Source organism: Heterocephalus glaber, unplaced genomic scaffold, assembly GCF_053883595.1.
Source record: "Heterocephalus glaber isolate CG9 unplaced genomic scaffold, H.glaber_assembly_v1.0 deba00001561, whole genome shotgun sequence".
In the NCBI taxonomy this organism is placed as follows: domain Eukaryota; kingdom Metazoa; phylum Chordata; class Mammalia; order Rodentia; family Bathyergidae; genus Heterocephalus; species Heterocephalus glaber.
Window position 1 is genome coordinate 10140003 of NW_028258349.1, and position 25230 is coordinate 10165232.

The following is a 25230-nucleotide window of genomic DNA, read 5'->3' on the forward strand; positions in this document are numbered from 1 at the left end:
GGGGAGGGGGGAGGGGGGAGGGGGAGGGGGGGAGGAGGAAGAAGAAGAAGAAGAAGAAGAAGAAGTCGTCTATCTCATAACAGGTGAGAGTAGAATGGTGGTTACCAAAGGCTGGAGGGAGGAGAGGTTAGGGGGAAGGATGGGGGAAAATTGATCAGTGCTTACTAAGTTGCAGTTAGAGAGCAGAAGAAGTTCTAGTTTGCAGTTGCCCACTAAGGTGACTATAGATAACAATAATGTACCACACATTTCAAAAAGCTAACAGGGAGGATTTTGAAAGATTTCACTATATGGAAATAGTAAATGTGTGAGAAATAGATAGTCTAGCTTGATTTAAACAGTGTACAATGTATGCAAGTATCAAAGCATCACATGGCAGCCCACTAAGATGTATAATTTGTATGCACATGCATATGTATGTATGTGTGTGTGTGTGTGATGCTATGTATTGAACCTAGGACCTCTGCACTGAGCTACATCCTCAGCCCTTATTTTCCCTTTTTGAGAAAGGGTCTCAACTGGATATAATTTTTGTTTTTACGTGTCAGTTGAAAATAAATTTTTCCAGGAGCAGTGGCACATACCACTAGTCTTAGCACTCTGGGAGGCTGAGGAAGGAGGATTGCAAGTTCAAGCCCAGCAGGGTTGTGTGTGTGTGTGTGTGTGTGTGTGTGCACTGGTACCGTAGTACCTTGGGTTCAATCGCCAGTATTGCCAAAAAAATAAAATAAAATATTTATTGAGTGCTTACTACATGCCAAGAACTGTTCTAAACTCTGGAGGTAAAGCAAAGAAAAAAGCAAATTCAATAAGTAAATTAAATTACATGATATATTAGAAGGCAATAAATGCTATAGAAAAATATGAAGTAAAGAGGTAGGGACTGTGGAAGATGGGGGTTGGCTTTTACAAAGGGTCAGAGAGAACTTCAGGGAGAAAGCAGCCTCTGAGACCCGAGGGGAGGCCGCAGGTCATGAGGTATCTGGGGGAAGAGCATTCGGAGCAGGGAGGACTCCCAGTGCAAAGGCCTCCAGTAGATTGGAATGGTCAGGAACATAGCCCTGCCAGAGCAGCTGGTCTGGAAGAGAGGTGGGGAGGGACAGTTTAACCATCCCAGTGATTCTGACTCAAGGGCCCTTCTGACCCTGAACTTCCTGCCAGGTGATAAAAATGAAGCTCAAATAGTATGGGTGAGGCTGATGTTAATACCTGACCAGGAAAAGGTGTTTAGGGTGGCATACTAGCACCCAACTTGTCAGGTGTTTGTTTCTTAAGGTTCAATAAAGGAGCCCTAGCATCCTGCAGCCCTATGTCACAGCAGTTTTTTGTTTGTCTGCTTGCTTTTTCTTTATTGTCTCATTTTCTTTTCGGTTTTCTTTTCATCCTTGCCCTCCTCTTTTTTCTTCTCCACGGTCCTTTGTTTTCTTTCTTTGTTTTTTTTTTTGAGACAGGATCTCATTATGTAGTACAGTCTAACTTTGAACTAGTGGTAATCCTCCTGCCTCAGTCTCCTGAATTCTGGGATTACAAGTATGCCACCATGCCTGGGAGTTATTTTTATTTTTTGGCAATGCCAGGGAACCCGCTACACTCCAGCCTACACTTTTTTTTGAGACAGGTACTCACAATGCAGTTCAGGCTGGCCTTGAACTCACTTCTTAGCCCAGGCTGGTCTCAAATTCTCGGTGACCTTCCTGCCTCTGCCTCTGCCTCTGCTTCCTGCCTCTGGGGGACAGTAGGGTGGCTTTCAGCTTCTTCTTAGCGTACCCTCGACCTGGCGGCCTGTTGCAGAACTAGGATGTCTAATCCTTCGAGGAAACTCCTGCCTGGGTCCGCCCAGAACTGGATGAGACTAAGCAGCGCCGGTCAGGGAAGGCGGGGGTGTGTGTGGGGGGCGGGGGCGGCGGCGGGCGCAGACACACACACACACACACACACACACACACACACACACACACACACACACACACACACACACACACACACACACACACACACACACACTTTCTTAACTAGCGGCTACAGCGCAGGAGAGAAAGCGAAGGCTTTTGGCCCACCTAGGCCCCTGTAGCGAGAGGGCGGGGCCCGGGAGGGCTCCGGGTGGCGGCGCTGGACAGCGACCCCGAAACGAACCTGGTCCTTATGGGACGGGCCTGGAGCCTCTTGAATTTGTGGGCACCACTGGTCGGCAGGGTCTATGGAAAACAGGCCTGGGATCCAAGGTTCGGGACGGAAACTTACAACTCGATGCTGGGCCTTAGCTCCCTCTGGGCGCCGGGACTCGGTGCCTTGAGGAGGTGTGCGGTAAGCTCTCGGGGAGCTCACTTTTGGGAGAACAAAGAGAGACCCAGAGGGCTAGGAGATGCAAAAATGACGAAACATCTCGAGTGTCAGCGCAGGGTGACCAGCCAGTATCTTCCCTTGAGAGAACACCTGCTCACGGAATTGAAAACGAGGAAGAAATGAACCATGGGAGGGTCTGAGGGGAAAGCATTTCAGGCAGAGGGAACGGCCAGCGCAAAAGGCCAGAAGTGAGGGGCAGCTTAGCAAATTGAGGGGCAGGCAGGATTGATGTGGGTGGAACAGAAGTCACAGGGCAGGGGACTGATACCAGATGATGTCAGAGGGACAGGTGGAGACTAAATCTTGACATGTAAGGAGTTTAGATCTTATACTAAGTGTAGGAGAGTCATCGGAGGGGTTCCATAGGGGAGCATGTACATTTTTAATATTCTATCTTCGATTTTGAGACTAGTCTGGTTGGAGATGAGCAAGAATGAAGCAGGGAGATTAGAAAAAAATCTGGAGAGATTAGTCTGGAGAGTTAACAATGACAAGTAGTGGTCTGAATCGATCTACTTGGAAAACAGAGCTGACTAGATTTGCTGGTGGACTGTAAGGGCAAGATGAGTCAAGGTTCTCTCCCGTATTTCTGGTCTGTTCGACATAATGACTTGATTGGTTCAGCAAGCATGTATTGGGTATCCAGTAAGGGCTGATGGCAGTGCTGGCCTCGTGGGAAAGACAGGGGAAGCATGGTGAGCCCTTCGGCCAGAAGTTACTTGCAGACTTTCCATTGGTCTGGGTGAGCACTTTCCATAATAAAGGATCTCTTCTCTCTTCCCAACCTGAACACGCCCTGCCAGGTTAGCTATGCTTCTGGGATATCGCCACTGATGCTCCTTTTATTACCTACAAACATCTCCACTGATGCTCCTTTTATTCCCTACAAACAGTTCTAGTCATTAGAAATTTTTGCCAGCTACTGGCTCTACTTCTACCCTCTACTTCAAAAAGGCAGAGAAATGCTAGTTTCCTGAATGCTTCTTAAGTGTTTGAAGACAGCGTTGGTGTTTCCTCTAAGACATCTCCATTCCACATGGAACATACCCAGTTCTGTAATAAATTCCATGTAAAACACCCTCAGCCTTCATTTTTCAGAGCTCTTCTCCAAGGAAACCAAACTCAGCACAGCAGGGTCATCACTGGCATAGCCCTCGTTCTAGACTTTAGTACAGCTGAGATCGTGTCAGTTTCCTTGGCATGTGTATCACCCTATGATTTTGAAGAATTTGTTGATAAAATCTGTTATTTGAGGAGTTTCAAATCTAGTAAGGACAAAATTACAAGGTTTGCAAGTGCTAAAATATGCAGTATAGGCAGGAAACACTACACATGCTAAAAAAGAAGACTCAGGAGGTAGGATGAGGCCCTTTGGAGACAGGTTAAAATTTAGCTGTGTGAAAGGACAAGGCCCAAGCACACATAAGTGAATGAAATTTACTACTGCTGTGTTAGGCATCTGTTGATATAATTTCTATATTTCTGGACACATAATCATTTCCTTATGAACTGATACATTGCTAAGTCATCAACTATTTGGCCTTTTTTTTTTTTTTCTGGTTTTTTGAGGCAGGGTCTCACTATGTAGCCCAGGCTGGCCTCGAACTCATGGGGATCCTCCTGCCTCAATTTTCCAAGTGCTGGGATTACAGGTGTGCACCACCATGCCTGATTTATTTGACCTTTATATTTCAAATTCTTATTTTGATAGTGCAAAAAAATTTGAAGTAAAGCCACTGGCCTAACCATGTTTTTGAAGTGGAAGAGGCAGACACTTGATCTGTAGACTTTTTTCCCCCTGGCCTAGAATATCCTTTAATTTATTAGTATTAGACACTTTTGAGGATTGATTAACTGTATTCTTTTTCTTTTTTTCCTTCCTCTTCTTTTCTTCTCCTCCTCTTCTTCCCCTGTCCCCACTTCTCCTTTTTGGGTGCTAGGGATTGAATTCAGGGCCATCTGCATGCTAAGTGTATATTCCACCACCCAGCTACAGTCCTAGCTCCTGATTCATTGTTTTCTAAGCACTTTGAAGTTTAATGCACTTGACTACATTTTACAATATAATATGCTAGGCCCATAATCAGTTACTCCTGCTTTGAAGTTTTAGTGATAGGTTAGACAAATGTTGGTAGAGGAGGGACTCCACACCTTAATTAAAGTTTCTGGTCCTAACAGAAAAGTTTATTGGTTAAGAATTCACCATGGAAGCCAGGCATGGTGGTGGCACATGCCTGTAATCTCAGCACTCAGGAGGCTGTAACAGGAGGATCACCACAAGTTTGCAGCCAACCTAGGCTACATGGTGGGTTCAAGCCTAGCCTGAACTACATAGCAAGAACCTGTCTCAAAAAAAAGGCGGGGGCCAGGGATTTAGCTCAGTGGTTTCGCCACCTGCCTCACAAGCTCAAGGTACTGAGTTCGATCCCCGGTACCAAAAAAAAAGAAAGAAAGAAAGGAAAAAGAAAAAGAAGTAGCCATGGAGTTTAGTGACAATTCAGACCTGGAAGAAAGAAGACACCTGTACTTATCTACTCTTTCCTTAGATATTTCATTGATTTTAGAATTCCTTTTCTTTTTTTTTAACCATGGCAGTAATCCTAGCACTCAGGAGGCTGAGGCAGGTGGCTGACCACGAGTTTGAATTCAAGGCCAGTTTAAACTACATAGCAAAACAAAAAACAAAAAAAAGAATTCTCATCTCTAGATCAGCCTCTATGCAGAGTAGTTTCAGGCTATTTTCTTCCTTGATGCTGTGATTCACACTTAAAACTACCTGGGGCCTCCATCACTCACAGAATGAACCATAGACCCTGCAGCACCATATTCAAGATTTTCTGCACCATATTCTGCAGTGTCATATTCAGGATCTGCACTACCCACCTTTTCAGTTCCATCCTATACTCTTCCCCTCCTCCAGTCCAGCTCAATACACTAACAACATGGATATTCTGACACCGACATTGCCTCTGTGTGTACGTGTGTGGCTGTGTCGCTGGGTATTAAATCCATGACCCTATGTATGTAAGCTTGTGCTGTACCTCTGAGGTACACCCCAACCTAACATTGCCTTTTTATACCTTATATGGGCTGATGGGAATTAATGCTTCTGTTGGGAATCATGTCTCTATGTGCAGGTATCAATATTCTGCTCATTCCTAAGGATGGCTGATATTGTGGTTCTTCACACTCTCAGAAGCATGCAGTACATTCAGGTCTCTGCTGGCCTGTGTGTTTAGTTTTCTACACCAGGGTCTAGAACCGGGCTACTGCCTAAAGGCAAGGCCATCAGTAAATTTTGGTCCAGGAATAAGGGACTGTGTGGGTGGTATCCCTCGCTTGGAAACAAAGTTGAGATCTGGTTCAGCTTTGTGCTTATTAACTGTGAACCTCAGGGCAGTTATTTAATTAGTGTCCTTATGAGGATGTGATAAATGCACCAATAACATAAATGACTTATCATACCCTGATAAAGAAGGAATTGGTTGTTATCAGTAGCAGTAATTACCACAGGGCCTGGCTAAAGTGCCACCTCCTCTCTGGAGTTTTTCCCTGACTGTGATTAGAGGTGGTGCCTTCCCCTCAGAAACCCTGTGAGACCTCATTAGCCACAGTGGTCAGCCCTCATCATCTGCCGCCACAGGCGCCACTTAGATGTCTGCAGATCTTGTCTCCCCTTTCAGATCAGACACACTTCTAGAACTGAGCAAGAACAGCACCTAGCACTGGCAGGACCTGCTCTCTTACCTTAGCCTGGTAGTTCTCAGCTGGGGACAGTTGGCAACACTGGAGACATTTTTGGTTGTCTCTCATAGGGGGAAGTGTGTGTGTGATAGGGGGCAGGGAGAGTTGTTATAGGCATCTAGTGTCGCAGGCCAGGGATGCTGCCAAATTATTCCAGGACTCTGGACATCTCCCCACAGAAAATTATCCAGCACAAACTCCTGGTAGTGCTGAGATTGAGAAACTCCAATTTAGCTAAGAATCATGCTGGGTCCACATGCAGTGATAGAACAGGTATACTGCGTTTCTAAGGAATGATGAAAATCTTGGATTATGGGGCCCAAATTGTAATTTGTTTCTTTAGAGTAAAAAATGACATTATAGCTAATATTAACTGAGCTTCACTATAGTATGGCACTGTGGTCTTCTGGCTACACTTATTTAATCCTTGTTACAAACCTATGAAGACAGGATCTATTTTTTTTTTTTGACAGCTCTGTTATTACCCCAACTTTACACTGTTGGAGGCTGAGGCCTAGAGAGATAAGTAATTTGTCCAAGACCACAAAACTAACAAGTAGTAGAGTTAGGGGATTTGAACTCTTCTGGTCTTCAAACCTGAGCTTTTTTGTCTGCTGTGCTATAGGTTACACTCCAGGAATGACCTAAAGACTACAGTAAGCTACAAGTAAGATTTTATGATTATGAAACTGGAAACTCTTTTTTTTTTTTTGTATTAGGGATTAAACTGGGACATTGTACCACTGAGCTACATCCCTAGCTCTTTTAAAATTTTTATTTTGAAACAAAGTCTTGCTAAATCGCCCAGGCTGGCCTTGAACTTGTGACTCCTACCTCAGCCTCCTGAGTAGCTGGTATTACAAGCATATGCCATCAAGCCCAGCCCATTTTATTTTTTGTGGTGCTGGGGATCAAGTCTAGGGCCTCACATATGCTCCAGCTTACTTTTTGTCTTTTGTTTTTTGTTTCCAATGTAGGAAGCTGGGCTTGGAGATGCACACCGTAAGCCCAGGACTTGGAAGGCTGGGGCAAGAGGATCACTAGAGCCCAGGAGTTTGAGGCCAGTCTGGACAACACAGTAACTCCCCATCTCAAAAAGAAAAGTAGATAACAATTTTTGAAGTTATTATACATCAACGATGTAATCTTTTTAAAAATCCATCTTTCAGGGCCGGGGATTTAGCTCAGTGGTGCCAACGCCTGCCTTGCAAGCACAAGGTTCTGAGTTTGATTCCTGGTACCAAAAAAATCAGTCTTTCATGAAAAGTATATTTTATGTAACATGTAATCAGTTAACTAGATTTTTCTTGGTAAACTAAGTGTTCTTATATTTGAAGTTGACTTTAAAAAGCCAATGAGGGGCTGGGGATTTAGCTCAGTGGTTTTGCTGCCTGCTGCACAAGCTCAAGGACCCGAGTTCGATCCCTGGTACCAAAAAAAAAAAAAAAAAAAAGCCAACGAGCAGTCCTCAAAGTTTACACTCTCAGGCGACTAATAGAATAGTGTTCAGTTATGGAATCTATAATTAAAGCACCTTGTATTGTCTGGTTTTAGAGTGTCCAAAGGTTTAAAGCATAAAGAGTAACATTTTATCTTATATTAAAGTTACATTTCCCATTTGTTGTATACATGTTTTATGAGGAATGTTCAACATTACCCTCCAAGTCAGTTCCATGCATAACCATTTACCAAATATTGCTGATGTGGTTTCTTCAAGGAAGCATTCTTTGTGGTGGTTTGATGCAATGTCATCTTGCAGCTTGACAAATAGGTTTGTAAGGAATTAGAAACTGTGTGTATTAACAGTACCTTTGTATAACAGAATGTAAAATTAAAGATGAGAGATATGCACAAATGATCATTCAATGTTTTTAAATTGATCAATAGTATATCTAAAACTGTGGTTCGTATGTTTTAACTTTCATAGTACAAAATAAATTAAAATAAAAAGAAAAGTAGAAATGTCTAATTATTGAAGTAAAGGTATACATGTACTTTTGAACACATGTTATACATTGTGTATAATAACCATAATAATATTAATAGCCGCTAGCTCTTTTAAAGTATTTACTGTGTGTCCCTCTTCTTGCTACGAACTCTGTAGACATTATTTAATTTGCATAAGTCCATGAAATAACTAATATTATTAATGTCCTTATCATTTTACAGATGAGGAAATTGAGGCACAGAGAGGTTAAGTTGACCAAACTCTAGCGCCAGGAAAGGTGAGTTGGCCTTAACATCCAGAGCACTGACTCTCAAAGGTGTGCCCTTGGTTAACTACTGAAACTACTTTCCATTCTGAAAATAACTTGTTTTCTTAAAAAATATATAAATAAATTCAGAATTTTGAATTGGAGTTGATAAAAATTAGGCAGTAGTTTGTGTCATAGTGCCTGAAACTGTAAATCTGAGGAAGTTTTAGACTTGGCTAAAATGTATTAAATGCCTTTTGCTTGTGTGATATAACAACTCAGCCCTTTGCAGCAAAGTAGGACAAAGGAATAAGTTTAAAGAACATGAGTTGTGGAATAAGGAGATTTGTAGAATTTAAGGAAGCTCTTAAATTTGGGTAAATGAGCAATCCCTAGAGGAAGTATTCTGCAGTCAGGGATGCTGTTGAAGAAATTCTGGAAGAGGAAAACAAGTAAATGTTCTTCTGTAGTAGACTTTTGCATGCCATATGTTACTTTAGCAACTTGATTTTTTCTTTTTGAGACAGAATCTTGCTTTGTAGTGCAGGCTGGCCTTGAACTCACTGTGTAGCTCAGGCTGGCCTCCACCTCATGGCAATCCTCCTGCCTCAGCCTCGGAGTGCTGGGATTACAAATGTGCACCACCATGCCTGGCACTACTCGCTCTTGATCTGGAGAAAAATCAGTTAAATTTTTCACATTATATAGTATAACACATTCCATATACTTAGAGCAATATACATGGGATTTTTGTTGTTTTTTTGGTGCTGGGGTTCGAATCTAGGGCCTCCTGCATGCTAAGCAGGCATTCTATCACTAAGCTACATGACCATCGACCCCCATCCTTTCTTTAGGTTACTATGTTTGTGCAGGCTGCTGTGGTGAGGGTCCTAGTGTGGTATTACCTTTTAAAGTGACCTTGCTCAGATCTTGTGTTTTTTACAGTTTATTTGTTGAGACAAGATCTAACTATGGTGCCGAGGTTGGCCTTGAACTTCTGGGCATAAGTGATCCTCCTGCCTTAGCTTCTCAAGTAGCTGGGACTACAGAGCCCACCATCACACCCAGATTTCTTCCAAGTTTAACTTTCAAAATAGAATTTTATTTCTCTTGATTCCAAGTTCTTATGGGGATACCACTAAATCCACTAAGACTTGACAACAGGGGTGAGAGAAGTTAATAAGAAGTGTATGTGGTGTAATTATGTCTATGTAAAAGTGAGATGGGCAGTACCTTAGAGTCTATAGTTACTGGCAATTGCAAGTCCTTACATGTTACTTAATTATTTAGTTATTAACCTATAATCCCAGCATTTGGGAAGCTGAGGCAAGAGGATCACTGAGAGTTTGAGGCCAGTTTGGGCTACATAGTGAGTTCAAGCCCAGCCTGAACTACATAGTGAGACCTTGTCTCAAAAAAATTTTTTTTGAGTTATAAACCAAACTGCTATCAATAATTGTAATATTGTAAACTCTTCTTTCTTGGATGGACACTCTCTACCTTTGTGTCTTCACAACAGAACAGAGCAGACAAATCTGTTCTCAGTCCACGAGATTTTATGGATGAAGAGGTAAGTGTGCAAAACTCAAGTGCCAGTTAGGTGGGACATGTGTGGCTGGTTGTTGTGGCACCTTCCCTCTCCCTGGAAAGTCCAGTATGTGATGTCCTCTGTGTTTGTAGGGCTTTCCCTTTTAGGTATTTTCACTAGAGTACCCTGTACATCAATGCAGTCTCCTGCATTGGAGCAGTTTCTATGCTAGGGCCAGGTTCTAAAGTCAGGAGTATAAGAGAAAAGTCATGTGCAGAAAAGTCATATTTACTTGAAAAGTCCCACTTGCCCCTAAAGCACTGTATCCATGGTGCTTAGCCTACGGCTTTCTCGAGTGTACACAGTGCTTTAAAGAATAGTGGAGCAACTGGACTAAAACAACCTCTTTATCCTGAGCTCTTGGGCTGGATTCATCATAAAGATTAAATAAAGTATTTATAGCAATGTGCTATAGACTGCAAGGAGGAGGAAAGATAGGTCTCTTTCTTTTTTGTAGCAGCATAACCTATTAGGAAATTGTATTAGTTTTGTCACTGTGACAAAATACCTGATAGAAATCAACTTAAAGGAGGAAAAGTTTGTTATTTTGGCTCACAGTTTCAGAAGGTTCAATCAATAATCAGTTGCTCCATTGCATTAGGCCTGTGGTGAAGCAAAACATCATGGCAGGGAACATGTGGTAGAGCAAAGTTGCTCACCTCACGACTGCCTGGAAACAAAGAAAGAAAGAATATGAGAAGAAGGGCCAAGGACAAAAGATGCCCTTCAAAGGCATACACCAGTGACCTACTTCCTCCAAGTAGGCCCTGCCCCTTAAAGTTCCTACCACTTTTCTGTAGCCTGTTAAGCTATGGTCCATCAGTGGATGAATCCATTTATGTGGTCAGAGCCCTCATGATCCAGTCACCTCCCAAAGGCACTGCCTATGAACACTGCTGTATTGAGGGCTGTTATAGTTTGGGTCTAGATGCCCCTCCAAAGCCTCATGTGGTCATAGGTGGGGCTTTATCAGAGGTGGCTGAATCTAGAATGTGTGATGCTGGGATTAAGGGTGTGTGATTACTAAATCAATTCACTAATTGGTTTGGCACCACCCTAATCTCAGTAGCCTAGATAGAGTATAAAAAGGGCAGAAAGAAGCTGCTAGGGTCTCTTGCTTGCTTTGCTATCTTCTTCCCCCCATGAACTCTTTCTCCTCTGCAATGCTCCTCTGCTATGCCACCCTGCCTTGGAGCCAGCCAACTATGGACTGAAACCTCTATAAACTGTGAGTCAAATAAACCTGTCCTCCTTAACTTTGTGTGTCAGATATTTTGTTTCAGCAGCAAGAAAAGTAAATAAGACAAGGACCAAGCTTTCAACATGTAAACTTCTAGGGGACATTTAAGATCTATATTAGTGAGCTTTCCTGTCCCTGGGACAAAATATCCAATACCTACAAGTTAAAGAAGAAGCTTAATCTGGCTCACAGTTTTGGGGACTTCAGTCCATGGTCAGCTGGCTCCAAGGCAGAAACAGCATGGTAGAAGGACATGATGGAGGAAAGCTGCTCACCTCATGGCAGCCAAGAAACAGAAGAGAAGGGAGAAACAGGAGATAAGAATACAGCCTTCCAGGTCATACCCCTCAGTGACCCACCTCCAGCGGGCCCCACCTCCTGACAGCACATTCAGGAATCCACTGATGAGTACAGCACCCCATGATCCAATCACTTTCCATACACATGAGACTTTTGGGGACCCCATAATAAGATCCAAACCATGACAGTCATAGATCATGTGTGGCAGGTAGTTTACATGTAGTGAGCTTCTCAGCACTCTCTCATACTTTATATGTAATGCTTTTTATGTGTAAGGCTTTTTATGTGTAATGGTCCCCATTCTTAACAGTAGTGTATGAAAGTTCATGTTTCCTAACCTCAACAAAACTCTGTCAGACTTTAAGCTTATTATTTTCTACTTTTTCCCTTGCCCCCAGCCTTAGACTCTGAGTGAGCTCTCTGAGGGCAGCCAGCATTTCTTGTGGGTTCTTCCTGATGAAGGAGCAGTGATTATTGACTTCCTGTTAGAGTGTGAGGGGTGGGGTGGGGTTGGTGGGGTTGGTGGGGTCCGCTAGTGATGTATTTAGTGATGTACCTCTGATCCTAAAGCTGCATCCCTTTACAAGCACAGATGTGGTCCTGTAAAGGGCCAGTGAGTTGGGGTTTTTATTTTTGGTTGTTCATTACTCATGCCTTTGAAATCTCTTTTAGAGATCCCAGAGTAAAAATCTGGCTGTGAATTATCCCCTGAAGGCTCTGAATGTTTAACGGTATTGGTTCACCAGAACTTGTTTCTTGCTGATTGTGAGATTTTAGGGTTAGACACAATTTGAGAAATCAGTCAGATCCTATTACTGTGAAATACCCATCCCCTGAAACTCCTCTCATTTTATCAGATAGTGTATTCAGGAAAACACCTGCACCATAGATATCCTCAGTCTGTTCAGATTCATAAAATGGAGTTGTGCTAGTATCATTTGTGCAAGGATGCGATTTAGTTATTTATACAGCATAAATGAAAGTTTGGTAATTGTTTGTTTGGAACTAATCACCACATTAGTATTTATGAGTTTACTTTTCGCCATGGAGTGACTCACCTTAATGCTACTTTAAACATTGGAAATAGGATGAAGATGATGACTACTTGCCCACTAATGTGACCTTTGCATCCAAAGACGTCAGCCCTGTGGATTTTACACCGAAGAATAATTAATGTACAGGATTGGGTTACAAGGGCCTGGATCCCCACCAAGTACGGATTGGAACTTCAATAGAACATTTGAATCTTTTCAGTGGAGGATCTGAGGGAGCCAGCAATCTTCCTGGAGAAGTTGGGCTAAATAAAGGAAGACAATTGGGAGTTTCAGGCTAGGTAAAAGTGTTTCTGCATATAAAGGTGGAACCACTGACAAGTGAATATATTTTCTGTGTTTTATCTGCACCACTCATTCTTTGTTGAGTGAATGAAGACTTTGAAGTGGTTAGGTTTTCCCAGCATGTTTTCTGGAAGATTTGTGAAGCACCTTCCTGATTTTAATATAGGGTTCCTGAAAGCCTGGGCCCATCTTCTTGGGGTTATGTGTTGCCGAGAGTAAGGATTGGTTTCTTACTTTTTTTTTTTGGTACTAGGGATCAAACTCAGGACCTTGTGCTTGCAAAGTAGGCACCAGAACCACTGAGCTAAATCCCCAGCCCCTTGATGGAATGTTTCTTAACTGAGTGAATCTATCTTCATTTTACCTAATTTCCATGATTGACTTTTATTTTTCTTTTTTCATGATCAGTAGGGATATAATAAATATTCTTTTTATTAGTACATATTGTTATACAAAATGGATTGCATTTTGATATATTAGTACATGCATATCATACTTTGATTGTTCCCCCATTACCCCCTTTCCTTTCTCTCCCCCTCCCCAGTCCCTTTCCTCTTCTCTAATAGTTTCCCTTATAATGAATATTCTTATATCTGTATCTTTATGCATATTTATTCCTTTAAAATTTTTCAGAGTAAATTTATGAAAGAAAAATTTTTGAGTTTTAAAGGAATACAAATTTCCAAGAATGTGATCTTGAATCCCAAATTATCCTACAGAAATTAGGAACTTTATAAACTAGTAGAAAAGTTCAACTGAGTTGAAGGGGAAACAGGTTTTATGGGGAAGGTGGTCACTCAATGGTGCTGCATTAATGAGGCAGGAGATTAGGGCATGGCAGACTGGCTGGGGAAGTGGATGTGACCTGTTAATTATAAAGTTCCAGGACACAGGGGCAGAACAGTTTCCAAAGCCCTGCACATGGACTTCTCATGAGAATTCGAGGTTTGGATAGGATGGCCTAGACCTCCCTGAGAAGAGGGAGATGCAAAAAGATGGTTGCTGTTGAGCCCAGGGCTACAGCAGTCCATTCTCATGTTGTAGAGTGTACCTTTTCCCCTACTTTTTCTTGGCCCAAACTCACTCTGCAGAGCATGTTTCTTTCCCTACCTTTAATAAATATAAAACCTTGCTACCGTTTGTGTTTGTTCTGTCCAATTCTTTGTTCAGAACAGAAAGAACCTAGAGACCACCTCTAGGAGGAGACTCCAGCACCCCAGAACCTGGCAACATTATCTGGGCAAGACTTTGGCTCCTCTTCACTGTGAGCTGGGCCTGCATCAGGACTGAGCCAGAGCTTGTGTAGGTGCTTGTCCTATAGAAGGAGCTTTTGGTATAGAAAATATAGTTCATGTGCTTAGACTTTGCTACAACCACCCTAAGCAGGAAATTGAGACTCCCAGGGCCCTTTGCTGGCAAGGCTGTCTCCATGGCCGGCGGACAATCTCTTACTCTGAGTTCGAGGGCGTTGGTCATTCATGTCCTCAGCTGTGATTATTATCTTCTGTTAGAGTTTCATTTGTGAAAAAGAAATGTACTTTTAATTTGTCCTTGGGTCAGATTACAGGCTAACCCGATTGACCTGCCTTTTGTCCTTTATTTGGGTTGTTGCTAAGGAAATTGAGAGGTACAGTAGTCTACCTATGCTCCTTCACCTCCTTTCAGAAACAACTCTCACAGTTGTGATTTCTATTTTAGCCATAATTTTCCTCTTGATGGTTTTGCTTGTGACCTTTTACTCCATAGAATATCCATAGGCTCAGGAACTAAGGTCCTTTTTCTAAAAGTAATGTTGAGGTATTGTCTTAGGAGACCACACCCTCGTGTCCTGGCTGCTGAACAGCCAATGGTGGCACAGGCTGGGCCACCAGTCACTGTGTCAACAGAGGTGTGCAGGCTTTACGTGCCATTATGTCTTCACCTTGCTGCCACCCCTGAGTGAGGTCACCTGTGACATGTACTGTTTATGTTCTTGGAGATAAGAAGCTCATGTCTTTTGTCTCACTCTAATTGTCTCTACTTCTGGAGTTAATCAGTGAGATTATTTTGTAGAAACAGAGAAAGATCTTGGCAAAACTGTAGATGTATTTTCCTTGGCTTCCCAATCTTTATCATCTAAGAAAATGAAAAAAATTTATTAAAACAATTTTTTTTTCTGGTTTGGTACTTAAATGTTTACTGTTATGTAATCAGAATTGTTATGTTAATTGAAACAAGAGGGTAATTCTGTTTTCCAGAAAAAACAGAATATTCTGAACCTGGGTGTGGTGGTCCATTCCTGTAATCCCAGCACTGAGGAGGCCAAAGCAGAATTGTGAGTTTGAGGCCAGTGTGGACTATATAGCAAGACCCTGTTTGAAGAAAAAAACCACAAAATCTGCATTAGAAACATCAGTCAGTAGCTATGTTGTATTTAAACCTCTATTGCTAAATCCTCCCCTGCCCCAACCCCATACTGGGGGCATAGAACTCAGGGACATCCTGCCCCTAAGTAACATTGCTAGCTTTTCCTTTTTTTGAGACAGGATCGCACTAAGTTGTCCAGACTGGGCTTGAATTTGCAATACTCCTGCCTAAGCTTCCTGAGTCACTGAGATTAAAGGAATGCACCACTGCTCCCAACTTAATTGCTAATCTTTTAAAGCCAAACTTCAAATTAATGTTTATTTTCATTAAAAGAGATATAGGAGGAGCTGCAGATGTAGCTCAGTGGTCAAGTGCTTGCCCAGCATATGTAAGGGCCTGGGTTCTATCCCCAGCACCATGGATACGATTCTAGGTGCAATATAACTCCAGGAAAAGCAGAAAACTCCCCCCAAACAATCAGAACCCACAGTCATGACTCTTCCTGGTGCCCTGAAACCAATGTGAGCCAGGTTCCCTGGACTCCATAGCAGCGACTGAGCAGAGGGGGCAAGTGGCAAGCAAGTGGGTCAGGTCCAGGGAGAGCTCTCGGGCCTCCAGACAATCCTGCTTTTATGTGAGGTTTTGTTGCAGCATACGTGAAAATGTGCTGTCTGGCCAAGCAGTGCTCTTCCTTTATTATTATTATTATTATTAATTTATTTATTTTGGTACCTGGGATCGAACTTGGGTCCTTGCGCCTGCAGAGCAGGTGGCGAAACCACTGAGCTAAATCCCCGGCCCAGTGCTCTTCCGTTAACTTGCATCAGAGCCTCCTGCTGTCAGCACACACTCAGGACCTGGCTGTGGATGTAGGGGCACCTGCCCATTTACTATGTCAGCACTCCTTATTGAGATTGTTTCACACTCTAACCAGCTTTTCTTTTTTCATTCAGCAAACATGTGTTAAGCACCTCTAAGACGTGGCCTCTGCTTTTTCAGAATAGAGGAGGCCAATGGGCAGTGCAGCCTGAAAAACCACATTCGGCATTACAGAGGCTTGGCTTTGTTTAGTTGTGATAGTGGAGATGTTCTAACAGCAAACAAATACATTTAGAATAGTGTTAGACATGTAGTAAGCTGCTATTGTTACCAGAAATGCCAAATAATATCAAAGGAGAATATAGGTTTTTTATATGTAAGAAAAGGAGGCATAGTTTAAAATGGTAGAGAAGTACTCATTTGACTTAGGGATCAATTAGCAATAATCACGCCTCGGATAAACCTCATTGGCTATGATGCTGCCACTGCGCAAAGCTGACTGACTTAGGGATCAAAGATAAACTGTTCTGGACTTGGGAGTGTGGCCTAGGAGTAGAGCAATGTGCTCACGAGGCCCTGTGTTGCACCCACAACATCCAGCAGACACATAGGGAGCCAAGTCTCAGGCCCAGGGACACCCTGTCAATGAGGGTGTGACACAGACTGACACAGCACAGTGCAGGCAACTGCAGTCAGTGCAGAGGTAAGTCCTGGGGTCCCTAGAGAGCTTTGTGCGAGAATGACTTAGAGGAGGGCTCTGTTCCCCTAGCCTTTCACAGGTGGGCAAGTGTTCTAGGTAGGTGGTTAAAACCCCAGCCTCTGCATTGAGAGGCCAAACAGAACAGTGACTTGGCAGAGGGAGAAATGCTTTGAACCTAATGGGGCTTATAAAGATGAGGCATGTACACACCCCTCTTTTCCACCAGGCTCTTCTGAATTCCTATCCTTTTTTCTTTTCCCTTTTGCTTTCCTTTGTCTTTCTTGCTTTCAGCTTTCTCTTTCTTTTTTCTTTTTCTTTCTTTTCCTCTTTGTAGTACTGGGGATTGAACCCAGGGTCGTCACACCGAGCTACATCCCCCATTTTAAAAAAATTTTATTTTGATACAGGGGCTCAAAAGAGGCCCTGAGTTGTCTAGGCTGGGCTTGAATTAGAGATTGTCCTGCCTCATCCTCTAGAGTGTATGTGTATGCCCCTATTATAGACACCTAAGTTAGTTAAAATATTATAGGCAGTCAGAGGGGGCTGGGCCTTTGAGAGAGTCAGTGCAGAAGATAAGAACACATTAAACTATGGATGAAGGTGCATTTATTTAAGATCAGGCTTCAAGAAAAGGGAAAAATGGGCCGGGGATTTAGCTCAGTGGTTTTGCCGCCTGCTGCTCAAGCATAAGGACCTGAGTTCGATCCTTGGTACCAAAAAAAAAAAAAGGAAAAGGGAAAAATGACTATACCCACATATTTCCCCTACAGATGAACAGCAGTGATTGATATTCTAAATGGTCACCAATCACCTTGGGTGGGGGACCAGAACCTCACCCCATTCCTTTCCCCAAAATCCTTGTTCAGTCCATGCACCCTGGGTACGTGACTTGCTTCCCCATTTGATCCCCATTTAATCAATATTACCTAAGCAACTACACTTGTAATCTTATTGGTTGACCATAGTTATGTCCCACCTTATGCTCTTCCAGTGGGTCAGTATTACCTAAGCGATTATTCTTGTAATCTATTAGTTGACCATAGTTTTGTCCCACCTTATACCCTGCCCCACCTCGTGGTTTTGCTCTATAAACTCCCTTGAGAAGCAGAGTCCACAGGGAACCCTCTTTCTGGGCCCCCTTCTGTCTCTCTTAGAAGCTATCTTTCTCTCAATAAATACTTCCTACTCTTAACCTCCATTGTTCCTAGAATTCATTCTTTGATTTTAGAGAACATGAACTTGGCATATCAGACATCTAGCAGGTTGGGAGTTATAATATCTCCCTCATATTATTTGGATTATTTGGAGGTCCATATATCATCCTTACGTCATAAGCCCTATATCACTTGGAGGAATCCTACCGAGATAATTGCATGGAGGTAAGAGTTTTCTTTTGTTTCATAGATCCTGGATTGTCACTCGCTTAGGTAATCAAAATTGTCTTGAATTTTTTTTTTTTTGGTACCGGGGGTCGAACTCGGGTCCTTGTGCTTGCAAAGCAGGCAGCGGAACCACTGAGCTAAATCCCCGGCCCCTATGTCTTGAATTTTTGTCAGTTGCATATACCTTGAGTTTTTATGCCTTGTTTGTCTTTTATGCATTGTCTTTTGTTAAAGCGATGGTAAATTTAAGTTGAGAACATGGGAAGATATGTCCCATCAAAGAAAATGACATTTTACATTTTATTCTTGTTTTGTATACACTGCATTTGGGCTTAGTTACTGAATTTACTGGTGCTCTTGACTTGACCTGTTTGACTGTTGTGGTTTGTTATGTCAGACAACAGTGCTAGGGAAAAAGTAGTGTTACAGTGACCCCCTAGTGGACTTTGATATAAAATTCTGTAAAATGCATCTTTTTTATGAAGTCTAATTTTTATTTAGAATATATACACGCCTATTAATAAATCACAGGACCCCTTCTGTCAGTTAAAAGACAATAGATTGGTGACTGTTCTTAAGACTTAGGGACAGGGTCGGGGATTTAGCTTAGTGGTTCTGCCACCTGCCTGGCAAGTGCAAGGTCCTGAGTTTGATCCCCGGCACCAAACAAACAAACAAACAAACAAAAACTTAGGGACAGGTTTCAATGAGACAGATCAGCCCTGATTGCCCCTCTATAACCCAGAGGGACTGTCAAGCCTGTTTTGCCTCAGTTTCTCTTCTGGTCTAATCTTTGGTGAGAAGGCAGTCTTAGCTCTTGAGATTCCGCATTCTCCCCTTTCCAGGCTGAGACTGCTGACTCATGAGCAAGTTGTCTCAACAACTCACCATGAACATGAGAAGAAAAAACTTCCTTTTGCCGATCTCCTTTCTGATCTTTTCCTGCCATTTTATGTCCTTCTCTTTAAAGGCATGTAAGATTAGAGAAAAAGGAACCCTAAAGTCTCCCAACCTTTCCTTCCTATCCAACAACTAAGAACCTTTAAATTGAGTCCATAGAAAATGAGCATTTGCTAATGCCGAAACAGGGAAGTCATCTTAGATGAAGAACATGTACCCCATCTCTGGGTCAAATGAGACATTGGGACTTTGCCCATCCAGGAGAACACACGTGAAAGTGATATCCTCGCTTAGTGTTCTGGGCAACAGTCTTCCTTGGGAGAGTGAACCTGAGACCCTCGTGGAAAGAACCAACTTCCTGGTGAGACTAGAAGGAGCTATTTCCTAAGCACAACATTTAAGGGACCAAAACACATTTAGTTTAAGGGTGAATCCCCAACATCCTGGCATTCTCTCTCTCTCTCCTCTCCTAGGTCTGGTTCTCATCATTTATGTGTGTAGGAGAGGAAAATACTTCTGCTAATAAGTTGTGGACTTTGAAACTTTTATTGTAAACTTGTAAAATGCTATGTAATGATTTTGAGGGAGGGATTTTGATTTTTAGACAGCTTAAGCTTTTATCTCTACCATATAGGACTCAAACAAACAGTGGTTTGGAGATAAATCTCTGATTGTAGAACTAGTCGAAGCTGAGAGGACAACTGAGGGGTCATTGCCAGGGCTACTCTCTGGCAGATACCCAAAGATTCCCCCATGAAAGGTAGGTCCCAACAGCCTGACTGGGTAACCAGAAGAAAAATCTCCATTTATCCATTGTCCCTACTTGCATTCCTCAGTGAGGTGAGAGGTAGCTCTCTCAGTGATCTCCTGGTATCCTCTGTTTCAGAGTGACCAGAGATGACACTGTTAGAGCCCTCTTTTAAGCCTTCATTAAGAGTTGAGTTACAAGTTTGGACTTTTTCTCTTTGATAGTTAAGTTAGAAACTCCCCCTAAGCTTTTCTCCCTCTCATTTGGTGTTAGCTTTAGAGCCACCTTGTATTTAGATTGCCCCTCCCTCCAGGAAGCCAGGCTAAGGCAGCTTGCAACAGCTGTTTGCCTTTCATGGAGAATAGCAATCAGCTAGTGTTATGGTTTGTGTTTAGATGTCCCCTCAAAGCCTCATGCAGATGAGGTGGGACTTTCATTTTCAGAGCTAGTTGAATCTGGAATGTGTGATGCTGGGGTTAAGAGTGTGTGATTACTAAACCACTACATCTGAGTGATTAGTTTGGCACCACCCTAATCCCAGTAGTCTGAATAAGATAAGAGGGGCAGAAAGATGCTATTAAATTCTCTTGTTTTCTTTGCTGCCTTGTGTGCACCATGTTGTTTCTCCTCTGCCATGCCTGTTTGTCATCCCTCCCTTGGAGTTGGCTGATTATGGACTGAAACCTCTACGAACTCTAAGTCAAATAAACCTCTTCCCCTCCAACTTTGGGTGTCGGGTATTTTGTCTCAGCACTGAGAGAACAGTAACTAACACAGCTAGCAACTTACACTTGTGCTTTGTATATGCTAAGAGTAAAAAAGGGATTTTAGTCAGCCTTTCTCTTCTTTCATGTGCACGTAGAAAACTGATAAATGTGCCTTTACTAACATGTGAACTGTGGTTGCTAGGCAGAGTATAAGTTTAACCTGTGGGCTTCAGAGACAGAGAAATTTTATATTAGACCTTGAATAAGGTGTAGCATTGTCTTGCCATTAAGGAAGGTTGCCTAGGTGATTAGGTACATAACAGAAATGTCTTGGGCTGGAGATTTAGCTCAGTGGCACTGTGCCTGCCTTGCAAGGACAAGGTCCTGAGTTCGATCCCCAGTAGCAAAAACAAAACAAAACAAAACAAAAAACCAGAAATGTCTTAGAGGTTTCTCTGCCCTAGGGCCCAGGGGAAGATTTCTCCAAGCCATTTTACCTGACTCTATCTCTACAGATGATCTCTTTTATAGGCTCAAAAGTGCTCCAACTATTTCCAACTTGCTCTTTGATATTTTCTCACTCTCTTTCAAAGAATTAGAAAACAACAGTTTAGCTCTCTTGAAATGCTAGCAATGTTTTCTTCTTTAAACATGATCATTATGGCTGGAATCAATTGTAGCTTGTGCATTTAACATCTGCTAGAATTAGGAGTATGAGTTTCCTGGGGGAAGATAGGGTCATGAGCTGGAAAGGGATGGTTAGTCCGACCCAGCCTACCTTCTAGTTTCTCTCCAGAGAGTGGCCACCTGCTCTGGAGTAGTCACCCTGAAGATACCTGGAGGATATAGGAATCAAGTAGAAATTAAAAGGGACGCCAATTTTTTTCTCTTGCATTTATGGGAAACTCAGTATCAAAATCTCTTTCTCCTCTAAAATGTACCAAAATCAGAAGAGAAAAAAGGTCTGAGTAGGCGACAAAAGATGCAGAGGTAACTGGGCCAGAGGCTAAATGAAGGAAGAAGGCACAGAGTTGCCAAGATTCTTGAGAAAAAATGAAATTCAGAGGAAAGTATTAATTATGATGCTATTTCACAACTAGGGTTGAATTGTAAGAAAGAGGGAAAATGGTCAGAATTACCTTATATTCAGACTTTTTTGCATTAAGAAATAATCCTTACTTGTGTTTGAAATGTAAATGTAAGTGACAGGAAAACTAGACATCTCTGGCCTGTATGGCATCCACTATCACTGAGTCTTAGGCTACTCTTCTTCAACCTTTGGAACCTGAATATGAAGTTTCCCAAGGCTATTTTATTTTATTTTTTAATTCTTAAGTTCTTTTATTGGTTCATTTTAGGATACAATTCGTTTACATGTATCATTGGGTGCTTGTACCTGTACATGATGTATCTTGGTTCTTATTTTTTCCCCGTTACCTGTGCGCCCTTCACCCCCTGCACCCTTCCCTATTTACATAGGCTTCATTTCCATTTTTTTTCTTTTCTCATAATTTTTCCTTTCCCTCTTTTCCTTTCCCCTTCCCCTCCCACCACCCCTACCCCTTTGGACAATTCTTCCTATTTCAAATTATCAATTATTCATTTTAATCATTTTAACCCTTATTTACACTTTCAGTTTCTCACACTAGAGAAACTGTTCGGTATTTACATGTGTGTCCTATTTATTTCACTTAAGAGTATGGCCTCAGTGTGCATCCATTTAGCTATAAATGACTCTAGTTTCACGTTCTTTAGGCTGAGTAGTACTCCATTTTATTAAAAAACCACATCTTCTTTATCCAGTTTCCAGTTGATAGGCTCTTGGGCTGTTTCCAAGCTTTAGCTTCCAAGGCTATTTTAATCAAAATCTTACCCACTATTACTGAGTCTGAGGCTTTCTCTACTTGTCCTTTGGGTGCTCAGGGTGGGGCTTCTAGGCAGGCTGTAGTCAAAGCCTCGGTGAGACTATATCCATCCTTAGCTAATTTTGTTCAAGCTCCTCAAGGATGATATCCCTTACAGGAGGTAAATGGCGAATACAGGACTACCTGTGTTCATGTGTCCTTTTCTCTCAGTGACCTAAAGCAGATCAAACAAGATCTAGGAAAGTTTTTAGACAACCCTAATAAGCACATTGAGGTCTTTGGAGGACTTACTCAGACCTATAGGCTAGACTGGAAAAATAAGTTTCACTTAAATCAGACATTGACTCCTAATGAGAGACAACAGTTACAGACTTTAATCTGTGGGTTTCTTAAGTGTGTTATAGATACCTGGGTGTCAGTCAAGGCCAAGCCAGGAGGGCACCTGGAGAGGGGTATGTTTAGCCCATATAGTCCATTGTGAGTGAATTAATTCCTCAAATAAAGAACAACACATAGTCAGTCACCTGCATCAGAACAGAGCAGAGCTGGAGCTGCAGCTCCAGAGCTCAAGAGCTGCATGTCTCTTTATTCCTTCAGCAAACACAGCTACTAAAAGGTTACAGTGTTCTTTAGTTCACAACAGTTAAAGTGTCTTATCAGTTTGAGACATGGTGAGACTAAACACCTGCTGCATGACCTTGTCATGCTGTGCATGTGTGGTTGAGTATGTTAAATCATTCTTAGATAACTATGGCCCATTATGGCCATGTCCCTGAGAGCAGAGTTGTAACCTTAAGTGTCCTCAGATGCCCAGGCTTTAGTATATAATCAGAAGTGGTACCCCACACTGGGGATATGTATTTTGAGAGTAGGTTTAAATAGAGCCTAGGTAGCACTGCTATAAAGTTACCTAGGTGACTAGATAGCCAAAAATGAATGTCCCAAAGTCCTCTTTGTCCTAGGGCTGAGATTTCTTCTGGGCTATTACCTGTCTCTCTCTGTCCCTGGGTTTGATAGATCTCTCTCTCTCTCTCTCTCTCTCTCTCTCTCTCTCTCTCTCTCTCTCTCTCTCTCTCTCTCTCTCTCTCTCTCTTTTAACCAGGGATCAAAATCAAGACCTTGCACTTGCAAGGCAGATGTAGCACCACCAAGTTAAATCCCTGGCCCCTTGACCTCTTTTGCAGATGGGGATTTTAGAATTTTTTGATTCAGAGTCATTTATTACAAAGTAAGACCTAAACAATATAGTTAGAACACTTTCTTCTCTCTCTCTCTCTTTCTCTCTCTCTCTCTCTCGGCAAAAATAGCCATTCAGATTCTTGGATTATTGTTTAATTTTCTGCTTGGCAACACAAGTTAGAGTCAACCATAGCTTTTGTCTCTGGAGGCATGTTTTGCTAAGGATTAGAAATCCACTCTGGGAAAGTTCCTAATCTTAATTGTATTTCTGTACCTGGGATGATTAAGATTTAGTTCTTATGTCATACTTAGAGTCACTCTTCTGTCCCTTCTCCACTTCCCTGCCCAAATAACGCAGTTTGCAACAGTGTTTAGTGCAAGGCAATTCTCTCCTGTGTGGCTGCTTGATTTCAGGTCCAAGTTTTCAGAATGGTGAGTTTCCCCTCCCTGGGACCTTCTCTTATCTCTGGGCCATATTCAAAAAACTGTTCTAGATTTAATCTTGAAACTCTCAAAGAATAAATGTAAAAGTTTTAGTCCAAGTTTATCTGCCTTTCAGTCCTTAGACAGAACTAGAGATTAACTCCTCTTACTTCCCTCTCCCCTCAAGAATGATGCTGACTGAATTTTATAGCACAGGGAAGACTGACTAATTTTTATAACACAGGTAAGTTCACTGATAGAACAAAACATTCTTAGGGAACTTTATGAGTTTAATAACAGTTTTAAACAAAAACAGGTATTGAAGAATAGGCACAGCCCCAGTCCCCAGAGGACTGCCTCTCTCTTCATGATTATTCTCCAGAACATCTTGCCAGGCCAGCCACTATTCTCAGAGATATGCTAACTGAGGCTCTGAAAAAGGAAGTCCTATAGCTAATCATGTGCCATGGCCTGCATGGCTGAAAGGTTCACCAGTGAGAATTGACTTGAGAGATTAAGAAAAGACAAAGTGATATAGATGGGGCCAGGTGGGGCTTTTCCTCCTGATAGGAGAAAAAAATCCCAGTGAGTTTATTTATAATGGTAGAGATAAGGGAAGTGCAGGGGGAGGTAAAAGGGGCTGGTCTGTAACTAGAGCCAGGAGAGTACCTAAGATCTGCAGGACATCATGCTTGATGGTTTTCTGATGAATGGGCAGGAAAACAGTCCTCTTCTCAGCCAGGCCTTGCTCCACCATGCCCTCTTGTCACCTGTTCTCCTCCCACAAGTCCCTGCCTCATCCGTGGGAGGAGGCAAGTTAGGCCTGGCCATAGTGATCTATAGTGCTGTGCTCCCAGCAATCATGGTCCAAGGGTCACAAACAAAATGAGAAAAATCTTTCATTGGTAGACATTTGCAGCAGGACAGATTAGAGCCTTGGCAGGCCTTCTTCCCCCACTGTTTACAATACATACTTAGCTCCAAAGAGTGCCATATAATCTCTTTCTACATGGAAACCTGGCCTACAATCCACCCCTAGAAATAGTTAAAATTACCTTTTAACAGTCTGCTCCTCTAGAGGGAACAGTTGTTACATGTGGCTATCAAAACAGCAATTTTGTCTACTAGCTGTGACTATCCAACAACTATGACTATTAAAGCAACAATGAGGAGCCTGTAGAGTTAGCTATTCCAATCAGATAAACCATCAACCTAGGGCCCATCTTGAAAACTATTTGCTTTCACAGGTGTAAAAGCTTTTTTCTTCTAATTTTTATTATAAGAGATCTCTATTAATTGACTTACAAAAGTTCTGACTAGTCTTATTTATAGTTACAAACCTGAAAATTATAAAAGTGTGATTATAATTCTACTTGGCCAAATATATCTAAGTGCATTCTGGTTTATAAACAAG

The 25230-nt window shown here is 42.2% G+C and overlaps 1 long non-coding RNA gene and 1 pseudogene across 1 annotated transcript; one reads left to right on the forward strand and one right to left on the reverse strand.

The window, feature by feature from the left end:
* Positions 1–1993: 1993 nt before the first annotated feature.
* On the forward strand, positions 1994–13887 carry LOC110344750 (uncharacterized). The gene is made up of 4 exons (XR_015443067.1): positions 1994–2304; positions 8257–8312; positions 9802–9852; positions 12498–13887. It is a non-coding gene; the product is annotated as an uncharacterized LOC110344750 (long non-coding RNA).
* A 2456-nt stretch (positions 13888–16343) lies between these two features.
* On the reverse strand, positions 16344–16409 carry LOC147823996 (U4 spliceosomal RNA; annotated as a pseudogene).
* Positions 16410–25230: the final 8821 nt, after the last annotated feature.